Source organism: Symphalangus syndactylus, chromosome 10 (genome assembly GCF_028878055.3).
Source record: "Symphalangus syndactylus isolate Jambi chromosome 10, NHGRI_mSymSyn1-v2.1_pri, whole genome shotgun sequence".
Lineage (NCBI taxonomy): Eukaryota > Metazoa > Chordata > Mammalia > Primates > Hylobatidae > Symphalangus > Symphalangus syndactylus.
Genome location: NC_072432.2, coordinates 128110110 through 128126156, shown reverse-complemented (window position 1 = coordinate 128126156; position 16047 = coordinate 128110110).

The window sequence follows — 16047 nt, the reverse complement described above, 5'->3', positions numbered from 1 at the left end:
CCTGGCCAAACAAAGATACAGCCTTAGCCTCATTTGGTGAGTATTGTTACTAATTTCCAGGAAGAAAGAATTAAGCCTTACAACCAGAATCTTGTAGGTGTTACTGTACCTCAAGTTACACTCCTCTCTTTTTCTCTTTTCTGTATACACATATGCTAATAAAGCCATCCTATTATGGATACTAATGTATTTTGAATTAATCCTTTTGTCTCCTTTCAGTTCCAATGTTCAAATGTTCCTCACATATTGTGGATCGTTGGTTTCTCAACCAGCTGAACCTCAGGTAACAATTGTCAACAAGATTCTCATGCCAAGAATTGGCAGAACTAGTAAGAAAAACGTAATTTTTAAGCTTTATTGATTGAAAACATCACTTACAAAGTGATAGATAGATATACACATATATAGACAGATCAGATAGATAGATAGATGGATAGATAGATAGATAGATAGATAGATAGATAGATATAGATATAGATATCTAGATACCTACATAGGTAGAAAGAAAGAAGATTCTGGATGCCCTCTTACAAAATTCTGTTTGAGTAGTTGATGGGTAGGTCCTATAAACCTACTTTTGAAATAAGCAACCTAAGTGACTTTCATGCAGCTGCATTTGAACAACAGTTTGAAACCTAGTGCTATAGGCAGCATCACCTTATCAAGTCTTAGTGAGCTGGATATTTCCAAAGCACATTACAATGGCAAAGTGCTACGTGAATGAAAGGGCATTGATGCATTATTACTGGAAACTACTTTTTCAACATTATCCAACTCTGTCTGAATGGATTACTGTGTGGATATTACCCTAAGGACACTGGAAGTGGGGTAACAGAGAAGTAAAAGTGGGAAGAGGATCCAGAAAACTTCCAACTGAGCCTTTTTAAAATTATAATAGAGTGCCTATAGTGAAGTTCACCATCATTAGTGCAGAGTTATTGTCATAATGTAAGTTATGCGACATAGGTAATATTTTATTTCATACCTGAAATTGCCATTGGTAAGTTAGAAGAAATTTCTTTTTTCCAAGACTTACTTTGCCTAATCACTGACCAGTTTGTACAAATTGGAATCAAATAAGTGATACAAGTTCATCCTTCATTTTGCAATCTGGAATCAGACTAAAGTGTTGACTGATATCACTCCCTTTTTACCTGAATAACTCAGAGCTCTCCACTGGAGAATTAAAGTGATGCAAATGATGTTTTGTTAGCAACATTTCAATATAAAATGTGGCTGTAGGTCTAGAGTTCTAATAGTTTGCAAAAACAACAAGAATACATTTTAGGCAGTGAGATTAGAGCCTTTTGAACCCTTCTTTAAGATTCTCACTTTCGTGCCCTGTTAAAGGGAATAATCATGTGGATTTTTTCATAAGTAGTGCTGTAGTCTTTGCTGCGGTTTGCATCTGCTCTCTAGCAAGAAATGGAATTGAAAAAGGTAAATGAAATTTTGTTGCAGTTTTTCCTTGTAGATATTTTATATTTGAATGTAAAATAATTAGGAAAATGGATTTCTAATTTTACCCAAAGAGGGCCAATTATGCTGAATGCATAGAGGTAGATACTTGTAAAAGTAATTTTTTAATTTACATTGTCTTTTTGTCTTAACATTTTACTTTAAAAAGTTTCAAACATAGAGAAATACAAATGTGTTCAATGAATACCCATATATCCACCACATAGGTTCCATAGTTAACTTTACCATATTTACTATCTCACGTAACTATTCATCTATCTGTCCCATTGATTATCCACAAATCCACCTAAATGAATTAATGCATCGTAAAGTAGGTTGTATACAGTAAACAAATATTAAATTCTAGTTAATGATATGCATGCTGAAATGTTAACAACCTATAAATACTTAAGCATGTATATCATTAACTAGTGCTCAATATTTATTTTTAGTTTTTCAGGTAAAATTTTTACATAATGAAATGCACAATTTTTAGCATATCATTCAATGGGTGTGACAACTGCATACAACTCTGGAAAACCAAATACCTTTCCAGATATAGGACATTTCCATTACTCTGGAATGTTTCTCCATGCTGCTTCCTTATCAATACCTAAACAGGTGCAACCACTTATCTAATTTTTTTCCACCATAGATTAGATTTTTCTGTTCTGGAACTTTATATAAGTGAAATCAGACCCTCTGTGCTCTCTTATGAAAGGCATCTTTCTTTCAGCTTAATATATTGGAGATTAATCTGTGCTTTTTAATCTAGTAATTTTGGGTGAAATTTACATTTAAATTGGTGAAATTTGAGGAAGCAGATTGCCCTTCATAATGTGGGTGGACCTCATCCAATCAAGTGAAGGTCTGAGTTGGACCAAAGATCGGCCTTCTGAGCAACAGAGAATTTTCCATCATGCTGTCTTCAGAGTACATCTTTACCATCAGGTCTTCTGGGTTTCCAGCCTGTTAGTCCACAATGCAGATTGGGACTCTGCAGCCCCCAATTCCTTAAAATAAAGGTTTTTCTATATAAATAAGCTTTTTGTTCTGTTTCTCTGAAGAACTCAGATGAATACATCCATAAATGAAATTATTGCATTTTATTTACTTTTTATATACTATAAATGCCCATGATTTTAAAAATCAACAGGTACAAAGTGTGTTCAGTGAAAAATAAGTCTCTGTATCATCCTAAACCTCATTGGTGCCCTAGGGTCTCCTTCATAGACAACTACTTTTTCTTTATCTTTTTATGTCACTCTGATGGAATGTTATTCTTTTCTCTGAATCTTCCAAGATAACTATACATTTTACATACTTTTCATTCTCGTGAAAAAAAAAAAAAAACCTTAGTCTAAGTGAGCAGAGTCTAATTATCAATTATTATCAGGAACACATTCAGAAATCTCTTTTTACTTCATTTGCAGGAATGTAGGAAATTGGTGGCAAATATATTTACAGTTCATATGGATTCACGGCCATTCCTTTCTGCAGTTTTAATTAGAAGACTGATCTCCACTCCTACCCTGAAAATGGGCTCGCCTTAGATCCAAGTTTCATGTTCATAGACAATTACTATTAGTATGATTTTATGTCTACAGAGTAAAACTCTATTCATACTTAAACCACCCCCCACATACAACAATGTTAAAATGTGCATTGTTTTTTACTACCTGGACCTCCTCGTATGAGGATGTAATTAAAAAATATGTACTTACTTATTATTTCCACTTATAATAGAGAAATTAAAACTTAAAAACTTAAAACATATACCAGTTTATTATAATATATTTATAATATGTGTCTACCACTGCTTCTTGTACACACAGAAAGTGTTTACTGAGGTCACATTAAATGTCAGGTGTTTTACATATGTTACTTAATCTAATTCATGAAGTCGACCACAAAATAGCATTTCATTCAATAAATATTTAGTGATTGTCTACTATTTGCCAGACACTATTCTAAGTGCAGCAGTGAAAAAAAGAGACAAAAATTATTATTTCCTATTTTAGTGGAAGGAAACAGGTAAATATAATTAAATAAGCAAATAATATACTATGATAAAAGGTGATAAATCTTAGGAGGGAATATTAAACAGTGCAAGAAGGAAAAAGAGTGCTTTCTGGAGGTGGGTGTGATATTGTTTTGAAAAGATGATATTTGAGTTAATTTTTGAAGGAGTTGAAGGAATATGCGTATAGATACCTGGGGGAAGAGTTTCAGTCATAGGGAATGTCCAGTGGAAAGGCCATGAGGTGAGAATATGCCTGGCATTTTTGAAGAAAAGTGAAGAGTCAAATATAGTTGTAATTAATTTTCTTTTCTCTTAGTAGACTAAATTTGCTATTTATTTCAGGGAGTGAGGGGCACAGCAGTAGCAGATGATGTTGAGAAAGAAAAGAATGTCCAGAGAAAGAACCTCATTATATAATGAGAGTAAATAAAAACTTTGTCAGAAAAAATCTGAGACAACTTCTTGGCAAGAGATGTGTACTGTAAGAAATATTAAAGGAAGATTTTCAGGTAGAAGAAAAACATCATAGACAAAATTGTTGAACTAGAAAAGAAATAAAGAACTTTGGAAATGGCAAAAAGAAATAATTTCCTTTTCAAGTAGGCTGTTATTAGTGTGGAAAAGTGCAGCTGATTTTTCCATGTTGATTTTGTATCCTGCAACTTTACTAAATTCATTTATTAATTCCAACAGGTTTTCTTCAAAATCCCTAGGATTTTTCACATACAGGATCATGTCATTTGCAAATAGAGATGGTTTAATCATTGCATTCTGATTTGAATGCCTTTTTTTCTTGTCTGATTGCTCTTGATAGTACTTCCAGTACTATGTTGAATAGAAGCAACGAGAGGAGGCATCCTTGTCTTGTACTGGATCTTAAGGGAAAAACTTTCAGTTGTTCCTTGTTGATTATGCTGAGTTTTTCCATAAATGGTCTTTATTATGTTGAAAAGCTTTTCTTCTATATCTAAACTGTTGAGAGTTTTTGTAATGAAAACAATATTAGACTAATGCTTTTTCTGCATCCACTAAGATAATCATATTGTTTTTATGTTTCATTTTGTTAATGTGATGTGTCAGATTGATTAATGTGCATATGTTAACTTTGGCTTTCATGTCAGGGTTAAATCCTTTTTGCCATGATATATAATCTTTTTGATGTGTTTTTAAATTTGGTTTGGTAAATTTTCTTGAGAATTTTTGCATCAATATTCAGAGAAAATGGCCTGTAGTTTGCTTTCCTTGTATTATCCTTGTCTGTCTTATGTATGAAGGTGATGCTGGCCTCATAAAATGCATCTGAAAGTATTCCTTATAAATGTATATTTAGAAAGAGTTTAAGAAGCATTGGTATTATTTTTATTTGAGTGTTTGGTGGAATTCAGCTGGGAAACCATCTTGTCCTGAGCTTTTCTTTGTCAGCAAGTTTTTGAATACTTCTTCAATCTTTTTGTTTGTTATTTGTCTTTTCAGGCTTCCTATTTCTTCCTCAGTCAATCTTGGTATGTTGTATTTCTCTAGGAATTTATCCATTCACTCTAGGTTATCCAATGTATTAGTATGTATTTGTTCAAAATATTGCCTTATGATTCTTTTATTTTTTATTTTATTTATTTGAGTTTTCTCTTTTTTTTTCTTAGACTAGCTGTTTGTCAACTTTCATTAGTTTTTTTGGAAAAGAACTCAATGTTATTATTTTTTTCTGTTCTCCATTTTATTCTATTTCTGTTCTGACTTTTTTTTTTTATGTTTTTTCTGCTAATTTTGTGTTTAGTTTTTCTTCTTTTTCTGGTTCCTTGAAGTGTAATGTCAGACTATTGATTTGGTATTTCTTTACTTTTTAATGTAGGCATTTATTGGTGTTGTGTGTCTCATGATGTATCAAGATATTTGTAAGTTTACTTTTTGATTTCTTCTTTAATCCATTGGTTGTTTAGAAGAATCTTGATAATTTCCACATATTTGTAAAATTTCCATTATTTCTCCTGTATAGATTTCTAGTTTCATGCACTGTGGTTTGAAATGATGCTAGATATGATTTCAGTCTCCTTAAATTTGTTAAGACTTCTATTGTGGCCTAACATATGGTCTATTCTGGAGAATGCTCCCTGTCTATTAAAGAAAAATGTGTACTCTGCTGCCATTGGATGAAAATATTACACATCTGTTTGGCCTATTTGGTCAAAAATGCAATTCATGTCCAATATTTCCTTATTATTTTTCTGTTTTATTGATCTATTCTTTGTTCAAAGTGGGGTATTGAAGTCCCCTAGTATTATTCTACTGTTATCTATTTGTTTCTCTATGCCCACTAATGTTTGCTTTGTATATTTTGGTGCTCCAATGTTGGGTGCTACTATATTTAAAATTGTTGAATTGATTTTTTATCATTAAATAATTACCTCCTTTTTCTTTGCTGAAAGTTTTTGGCTTGAAATGTACATTATCAGATATAAATTAGCCACTTCTGCTCTCTTGTGGTTACTATTTGCATGGGATATCTTCTATCCTTTTACTTCCAGCATATGTGCCGGTAAGCTTAAGTCTCTTGTTGGCAGCATATTCTTGGATCTTGTTTGTAAATCCACTCAGCTACTCTGTCTTTTGTTTGGAAAATTGAATCCATTTATATTCAAGATTGTTATTAATAGGTATGGACTTAGTCCTGCCATTTTCAATTGCTTTCTCATTGTTTTGTAGCTCTTTTGTTTCTTTTTTCCTTTCTTGTTTACTTTGCGATTTGGTAATTTTATCTAGTGTTAAGTGTTGATTCCTACAACTTCATTGTCTATATATCTCCTATAGTTTTTGTTTTGTGGTTACCATAGGCTCACATAAAACGTCTCATGATCAATTATTTTAAGCTGATAACTTCTGTCACATGCAAAACTCTAGACTTTTACTGCCCACCCCAAATTTATGTATTTGATGAGACAATTTACATTCTTTAATATTGTGTATTTCTTAACAACTTATTTTGGCTTTAGTGATTTTTATTATTTTTATTTTTTAATTTTTTATGTATTTTATTTTTGAGACAGAGTCTCACTCTGTTGCCCAAGCTGGAGTGCAGAGATGTGATCTTGGCTCACTGCAACCTCCTCTTCCCAGGCCTAAATGATTCTCATGCCTCAGCCTCCCGAGTAGCTGGGATTACAGGCATGTGCCACCATGACCAGCTATTTTTTATATTTTTAGTAGAGATGGGGTTTTACCATGTTGGCCAGGCTGGTCTTGGACTCCTACCCTCAAGTGACCCACCCACCTCAGCCTCCTAAAGTTCTGGGATTATAGGCATGAGCCACTGCACTTGGCCTTGACTTTAGTAATTTTTGACAACTTTAACTTTTAACCTTCATAGTAGAGATATGTATGATTTACCCACCACCATTACCATATTGAAAAATTGTGAATTTGACTATGTATTTACTTCTACCAGTGAGTTTTATACTTTTATATATAATGATGGTAGTAACTATCATCCTTTCTTTTCTGCTTGAAGAACCCACACATTCTTGTAGGGAAGATCTAGCAGAGATAAATTTCTTTAGCTTTTGCTTGTCTGAGACATTATTTTTTCTTTATATCTGAAGAAGTTTGCTGGGCATACTATCCTTGGCTGATTTTTTTTTAAATTTCAGCACTTTGAATATGTAATATCACTCTCCAATGGCCTGCAAAGTTCCTGCTGAGAAATCTGCTGATAGTCTAATGAGACTTCCCTGAGACTTTTCTCTTGCTGCTTTAACAATTCTTTCCTTTTCTTTAATGTCTGAAACTGATGACAAGCATCCTTGGTGAAAATCTCTTTGGGTTGTATCTTTTTGGGGACTTCAAGTTTCGTGGCTATGAATGTTTAAATCTCTCCTAAGACTTGAGACGTTTTTAACAATTATTTCATTAAATAAGTTTTCTCTCCCTTCCTTGTCTCTACAACTGTGTGAAATCAGGAATGAATGTTCAAATATCTCCCAAAACTTGGGAAGTTTTTATCAATTATTTCATTAAATAAGTTTTCTGTCCCTTTCTATTTCTCTTTTCCTGTGTGAAATCACATAATGTGACTATTTGCTTAATGGTGTCCCATAAGTTGTATAGGCTGTCTTCACTCTTTTTCATTTTTTCCCTGTGACTGAGTCATTTCAAAATACCTATCTTCAAGAGACAGATTCTTTCTTCTGCTTGATCTAGTCTGGTGTTGAAGCTCTCTATTGTATTTTTTTTTTTACTTGATTGGTTAAATTCTTTGACTCTAAGGTTTCTGTTGGGTTTATTTTTGTGTGTGTGTAAATAATATCACTTTGTTGAATTTCTCATTCAGATTGCAAATTGTTGTCCTGATTTTGTTAACTTATCTGTTTGTATTATCTTGCATCTGACTGACTTTCCTTCAGATAATTATTTATTACAATTCCCCATTCGACCCAGGAAGTCCAGCTGGCTTCACCTCTCAAAAGGATGGGAAAGGATATTCCATGCAAATAATAACCAAAGGAGTATATTAATATCAAACAAAATAGACCTTAATCAAGGAAAGTTACAAGAGACAAACAGCATTATATATTCATACAATGTTCAATACAGCAAGAAAATAAAACAATTATAAACATTTACACACCTAATAATAGACCATCAAAATATAGAATACTGACACATACTATAACATGAATATACATTGAGATCATTATGCTATGTGGAAAACCCTGTCTTAAAAGACAAATATTGTATGATTTTCTTTATATGATGTAGTCAAATCACATATGCTTGCACCATGTGCCTGTAAAACTGCAGACACTCAACACCAGCCTGTGAAAGCAGCAAGGAGGGAGGCTGTACCCTGCAAAGCCACAGGGGCAGAGCTGCCTAAGGCCATGGGAGCCCACCTCTTGCATCAGCATAACCTGGATGTGAGACATGGAATCAAAGGGGGTCATTTTGGAGCTTTGAGATTTGACTGCCCTGCTGGATTTCAGACTTGGATGGGGCTTGTAGCCCCTTTGTTTTAGCCAATTTCTCCCACTTGAAATGGCTGTATTACCCAATGCCTGTACTTTCTTTGTATCTAGAAAGTAACTAACCTGCTTTTGATTTTATAGGCTCGTAAGTGGAGGATACTTGCCTTGTCTCAGATGAGACTTTGAACTGTGGACTTTTGAGTTAATGCTGAATGAGTTAAGACTTTGGGGTACTGTTGGAAAGGCATGACTAGTTTTGAAATGTGAGGACATGAAATTTGGGAGGGGTCAGGGGTGGGATGACATGGTTTGGCTGTGTCCCCACTCAAATTTCATCTTGAATTCCCATGTGTTGTGGGAGGGACTCAGTGGGAGGTAGTTGAATCATGGTGGCAGGTCTTTCCCATGCTGTTCTTGTGATAGCAAATAAATCTCAGGAGATCTGATGGTATTATAATGGGGAGTTTCTCTGCCCAAGCTGTCTTCTCTTCTCTGCCGCCATGTGAGATGTGCCTTTCATCTTCTGCCATGACTATGAGGCCTCTCTAGCCACGTGGAACTGTAAGTCCAATAAACGTCTTTCTTTTGTAAATTTCCCAATCTTGGGTATGTCTTATTGGCAGTGTGAAAACTGAAAAACACACTAATATAGGACAAAGAAGAAGGAATTCTTGGAAGAGACCCTTGAGTAGGCAATAGAGGGTGGAATTTATTGCAGAGTGGAAGAACTGAGCATAGGTGGCAATAGAAACAATTATTCTCTGGCAAAGCCCAATAAAATAGTGGCATCTGTAGCAATGTAATAAATAACACTGATGTAGCACTTATTGTACGTCAGGTATTATTCAAAGATTTCATTTATGTTTATACATTTTTAATCTACAACCTTATGAGGTAATTAAGTTTTATATGCTGTATGATACTTTACAAATAAGGAAACTGAGTAACATAGAGGATAAGTATCTTGCTCAGTGATGCAGTCTGGCTCCAGAATTATTTGTGCACTTACAACATAGGTTCCAATTACAATTTTGATCCAAAAGTTTAGGCTCAGATAGATCCATAAACTTGCCCAAGGTCACATAGCTATTAAGTGTTGAATCTGGGCATGCTGGATCCCAAAGATAAAGCTCTTTCCAGACCCCTGTGTTGCCTTAATTCAGAAAAACCTAGGAGAATTCAAACTCTAGGTAACTCTGTCTGTCTAGACAGTAGCTTTTTTTTTTTTTTTTTTTTTTTTTTTTTTTTGGGGTAACAATGAAACTAGAAAGTCTAACTATGCACCCTAGTTCTGCCCACCCAGCTGTGTATGCTTGGGTGGGTTGCTTGAGTTCTATGTATCTTCAATTTATTATTTGAAAAATAAAAACAATAACCATTACCATTTTTAGTTATTATGAGGATTAAATTATTTATAATGGTGTTGTGTACATAGTAAGCAATAATATGTCAGCTACCATTTTTTATTTTAAGCTATGCATTTCCAATAATCATAATTATCTCATTCATGGAATGCATTTTCTGCCAAGACTTATTGAACCTTAGTAGCTACAGTGCCTTTTGCAAGGACACATGGGACACAAAAGTGAATTAAACAGTATTAAATATAAACATACACACACACCCACATACACACACTCATATACATGGAGCCATATAATTTTCAGTTTGGAAAGGACCATTGGAATTATCAACTCTAACTCCTCTCCTTCCCCATCTTAATGAACTCTCAATGCCTGACTGGACAAGTGAACCAAAAGCATCACAGATGTCAAGATGGGAGGTTGTACCTCCCGCCTTGCCTAGTACAAGCCCAGGCCATTACAGGTATTTAAAAAATGCTTGTTTGGTGAAGAGCTTAAGCGACAGTCATGAAAGGGAGAATGATCTGTGTGCATCGGAGCACACTGCACTCCAGCTGAGCATTATGGGATAGCCATCCCTAAATCAATGCTGAGGGCCAAGCCTATGCCAATAAGGAAATGTTAGGCAAGGAGGGAACCACTCATCATTTCCAGAAAACTGCATAGACGTAGGGTGTAAAAGATGTATCATAAGCCACTAAAGAGCCTTTTGTTATTGACTGTTCACAGGCAACTGCTTGTCATCTGACTTCTGACAAGAGAATAGAGTTTTCCAAAGTGGAATCATTTTCCTAGGTAAATGTATCTTGTGCTCTATTCCGCTTCGATGGAACTGACATATTCGATGTTGGATGCCTTCCATGTGAAGATTTATCATTTAATTATAACTAAGAACACTGAGTAAATCCCAGCTGCTTCGGGAAATTACTTACTGGAAATGCAGGATTCTCAATAAAAGACCAGGAGCTTATTTCTGATCCAGACTCAAGATTGCAATTCCCTAAAAGTGACAAATGTTTCAGGCACCAAGAAAGAGAGAATCCCTAATTATAAGGCACATGATATATTCCAAATTAGAGAAGGGCAAACATGAGCTCTCTGAAAGGTATTTTAGGCGGTTGAAAAGAGATCAGATGTGTTAATTTCTTACCTATGCACCTAGCATACGCTCCCTCTCTCTGCTACTATCAGTTAAGACTTACAGCATCCTGGAAGATGTGTCTCTCAGTGCCATGTGGGTAATCACACCGCTTAATTATTCTGTTTACTGTGAGAAGAAACTCAAAGAATGTTGCTTCTGGGCTTTTCATCTTTTGCTCTCATAACCTCAAAACAGCATTAAAGGGATGGAGCTTTCAGGCAGCCTATTTCATTAAGGAAATTAATTCAAAGGTTTCTACCATTTGTTACTGTAATGCATATCTTAGGTCTGGATTTAGGAACTGGAGGCAGTTTTGCACAAGGAAGCATTCAGTACTCTTTTACAATGTAGAATTTCAAGCAGAGGTTATCAAACCTGGCTGTACATTAGAATTTTGGAGGAATCTTTAAAAAAAAAAAAAATCCAATGCTTTTTTCTTCACTTCAGAGATTCTCATTTAATCAGTTGGGGTGTAGTCTGAGCACGTTTTTTTTTTTGTTTTTTTTTTGTTTTTTTGAGATGGAGTCTCACTCTGTAGCCAGGCTGGAGTGCTGTGGCACAATCTTGGCTCACTGCAACCTCCGCCTCCTGGGTCCAAGTGATTCTCCTGCCTCAGCGTCCCAAGTAACTGAGGATACAGGTGCCCGCCACCATGTCCAGCTAATTTTTTTGTATTTTTAGTAGAGACAGGGTTTCACCATGTTGGCCAGGCTGGTTTCCAACTCCTGACCTCGTTATCTGCCCACCTCGGCCTCCCAAAAAGTGCTGGGATTACAGGCATGAGCCACCGCACCCAGCCTGGCATTTTTTAAAGGCTCCTGAGATGATTCCTATGTATAGACATTGTTGAAATCACTGAGCCTTGGGTCATTGAGGTGACCCAAGGTGATGCTGAGCTCAGCAGGAAGAGTCGTGAATGGTGGACCATCTCTGGTAGAAGCTGAAGTTTCTGGGCTCCAGCCCCAAGTAGACATGACTGTTGTAGTTTCAGCTTCTGCAAAGGACCCCAAACTTTGAGCTCTAATAACATCTTCTCTTTCTTTGTCTCTTTAGCCGGAAGGAAGATGTGGCCCGCAGGTACTAATCTCTGGGCTCCTTCATCTGCTTCAGTTGGTGTCTCAGTTCTTCCATTACCTGGTTAAATTACCTTGGTTTTAAGTGCTGGGAGAGATTTGTGTTTTAATGGTTAGACTCTGACTGATAAATCTCCCATCTTTAGGAAACCTCTGTCTTAAATGCTACATTCTACTTAAGCTATGCTACATTTCCCTGTTTTCTTAACATTTGCCAATATTTGTTTCTGCTTCTTCTCCTTGTATTCTGCCCAGTCTTTCCTGCAGGCTTTCATCTGTACCAATCCAACCAGGCTGCTCATCTCATGGGATTAACTGTAAATTATAGTAGATAATTCTTAGTCATTATCAAACTTGACTTAGCAGCATTTGGCACAGTTGATTATTCTCTCTTGTTGAAAGGCTTTTCTCACTTGGTTTATGAAACAATGTACTTTCCTGGGATCTCTCTCTCCCTCCCTCCTTTCCTCCCTCCCTTCTTTCCTTCCTTCCTTCCTTTCCTCTTTCTTTCTTTCTCTTTCTTCTTTTTCTTTCCATTTTTTTTTTTTTTTGACACAGTCTAGCCCTGTTGCCCAGGCAGGGATGCAGTGGCACAATCTGGGCTCACTGCAAACTCTGCCACCCAGGTTTAAGCGATTCTCCTGCCTCAGCCTCCCGAGTAGCTGGGATTACAGGCGTGTGCCACCACGCCTGGCTAATTTTTGTATTTTTAGTAGAGACAAGGTTTCACCATGTTGGCCAGGCTGGTCTTGAACTCCTGACCTCAGGTGATCCGCCCGCCTCAGCCTCCAAAAGTGCTGGGATTACAGGTGTGAGCCACCAAGCTGGGCTGTTCCCTCCTTTCTACTGGTCACTCCATCTTAGTCCCTTTTTGAGATTCATCTGCTTTTCCCGAACTAAATGGAGTCTGCTTGCCAAAGGGCTCAGTCTTGGTTCTGCCAGAGATGCCACCAGAGGCAGAGAGCCTGAAAGGAATATTTTATATTTTGGTGGCTCTTTTCCTCCAACCTCCCCCAATTTTCTCTTATTTTCCAGATCTACCAGAAACCTCGGCATGAGAAATGCAACCTACAGAGGCCAGACTCTGCAGAGCCAGAGAGGTCCAGATAGAAGCCATGACAGCAGTAAATATGACAGGGGCAATATTGTTGTACATTTGTTTACCTATAGGAATAATCATTAGAGAGGGAGAAATTGATGATGCAGAAGAAAGAAAGCAAGAAGGACAGGTGGTTTGGTAGCAACTAAAGGTGTCTCCATCACTCTCAAACCTACTCTTCTCCACCTCAGTAAAGGGCACCACTGTATGCCCAGTTGCCCAGAACCCCATACAGAAGTCTTTTTTCACTCACACTTGATGTCCATCTAATTCATCAGCAAGTCCTATGTCCTATTGGCTCCACATGATAGTGTAGCTTCAATCCAACCACATTTCACTATCTCCTGGTTAGATTTAGGCCTATCATCTCCTGCCATCTTCTAGTGGCTTCTTCTACCACCTCTCTGCCTTCATTGTATCGCTCTGCAATCATTTGACTACATAGAAAACAGAGCCTTCTTTTTAAAATCTAAACAGATATTGTTCAAACCTTTAGTCTCAGGCCCACAGCCCTTGCCCATGTAGATTATGTATTGCCCAGCTGTGTGGACTATAAAATGAATGGCACCTTTGTCATTATACACTTAGAGACCCTGCACGGCGTGAAAACAAGCAAACAAATTTGTTATTGTGGCCCCCTGAGTCCTACAAGATGGCCCCTGCCTGCCTCTGTGGTCTTGTCTCTTACCATTATATCCACTGATCACTATGCAATAGTTGCTTTTGCCTTGGACATGCTTAGCTAACTAAATCTCAGGGAGTTTCTATTTGCTGTTCCTTCAATCCTGATATTCTTTGCTCACATCTGTGTATGTCCTGCCCCCACATTTCATTCAGGTTTCTTTTTAGAAATTGTCTCCTCGGCCGGGCACGGTGGCTTATGCCTGTAATCCCAGCACTTTCAGAGGCTGAGGTGGGCGGATCATGAGGTCAGGAGTTCTAGACCAGCCTGGCCAACATGGTGAAACCTTGTCTCTACTAAAAAAAAATACAAAAAATTAGCCAGGCGTGATGTCACGGCCTGTAGTCCCAGCTACTCGGGAAGCTGAGGGAGAAGAATCCCTTGAACATAGGAGGCGGAGTTTGCAGTGAGCCCAGGTCACCCACTGCACTCCAGCCTGGGCGACAGAGCAAGACTCTGTCAAAAAAAAAAAAAAAAAAGCCTCCTCATAGAGGCTTTCCATGATCACCCTGTGTTAAAGACCATCCTCAGCCTGAAGTTATCTCCTTTTAATTTGGTTTGCTCTCAGTTTTATAGCATTTATCTACCTGGCATCATATTATATATTTAAAGCATATTGTCTTTTATTTTTCTAAAATGGAAGCAAAAAACCTTTTAGCTTGATCTCTGCTATGACCCTGGTAACATAAAATGTACCTGGCACACAGTAGGAGATAATGCATTTTTGAATAAATAAAAGAATCTGTAAATGACTGCTTGGATATGTTTTTGTAAGAGCTGAAAATGCCCATTATATAAATTCTTCTTTTTTTTTTTGAGATAGAGTCTCACTCTGTGGCCAAGGCTAGAGTTCAGTGGTGCAATCTTGGCTCACTGCAAACTCCACCTCCCAGGTTCAAACGATTCTCCAGCCTCAGCCCCCTGAGTAGCTGGGATTACAGGCATGCACCACCACACTCAGATAATTTTTGTATTTTTAGTAGAGATGGGTTTTCACCATGTTGTCCAGGCTGGTCTCCTGCTCCTGACCTTGTGATCTGCCTGCCTCGTCCTCCCAAAGTGCTGGGATTACAGGTATGAGCCACTGCCCCCGGCTTCCTTTGTATAAATTCTTAAGACTCTACCAATAAAGTTATTTCCAGATACTATATGAATCTCAGAGTGCCAGAGTATTGTTGAGTTCCATGCAGAAGTCAGAAAAGTGACTTTCCACCAATCTTAATGTCACACAGCAGTTCCAAAGCAGTACAGTTGTCCCTCAAGATCTATGGAGAATCTGTTCCAGAAACTCTCCCAGAAACCAAAGTATTTGGACGCTCAAGTTTCTGATATAAAATTGCCTAGTATTTGCATACAACCTATGAATATCCTCCATTTTATTTTAAATAATCTCTAGATTTTTTATAATACCTAGTACAATGTAAATGCTATGTAACTAGTCATTATACTATATTGTGTTTTAATTGTATTTTTTATTGTTGTATTGTTATTATTTTTGTTTTTTTCCTCAAATGTTTTTTATCTGTGGCTGGTTGAATCCATGAATGCAAAGCTCATGGATACAGAGGACTGACTGTATTTATTTCGATCAGTGTTTTCAATTCCACAAATAACTCCTCTAGGCAATATTGCCTGTGCTACACTGATTGTGAGTCTTATGTGAAAATTGTTCCATCCACTGTCTGCCCTTGCTCAAACCAAAGAGACTCTACAGTCTAAGGGGCCAGGCAGAAAACAGGCCCCATGTCGTCATCCCATCTCTCTTCTAGTTTCTTCCTGAACTTCCAAATCATAAGCCCTTAGGCATATCACTGTCAACAGAAGAAATAATTCTGGGCATAGAGAAGAGGGTGTTCTGTCTAAGAATGTAGCACCTGATCGCCAGAAGAGCCAACCAACATACCCTATACCAGTTAAATATATCTTAAGAAATATAGGCTATCCTGGGTGTGATGGCTCATGCCTGTAATCTCAGCACTTTGAGAGTCTGAGATGGGAAGATTGCTTGTGACCAGGAGTTTGACCAGCCTGGGCAACCTAGTGAGAGCCTGTCTCTACAAAAAAAATTCTAAAAATAGCTGGGTGCAGTGACACACGCCAGCAATCCCATCTCCTCAGGAGGCTAAAGTGGGAGAATCGTTTAAGCCTAAGAGGTCAAGGCTTCATTGAACTATAATCATGCTGCTGCACTGCAGCTGAGCAACAGAATGAGACACTCTCAAAAAAAAAAAAAAAAAAAAAAAAAAAAGAAG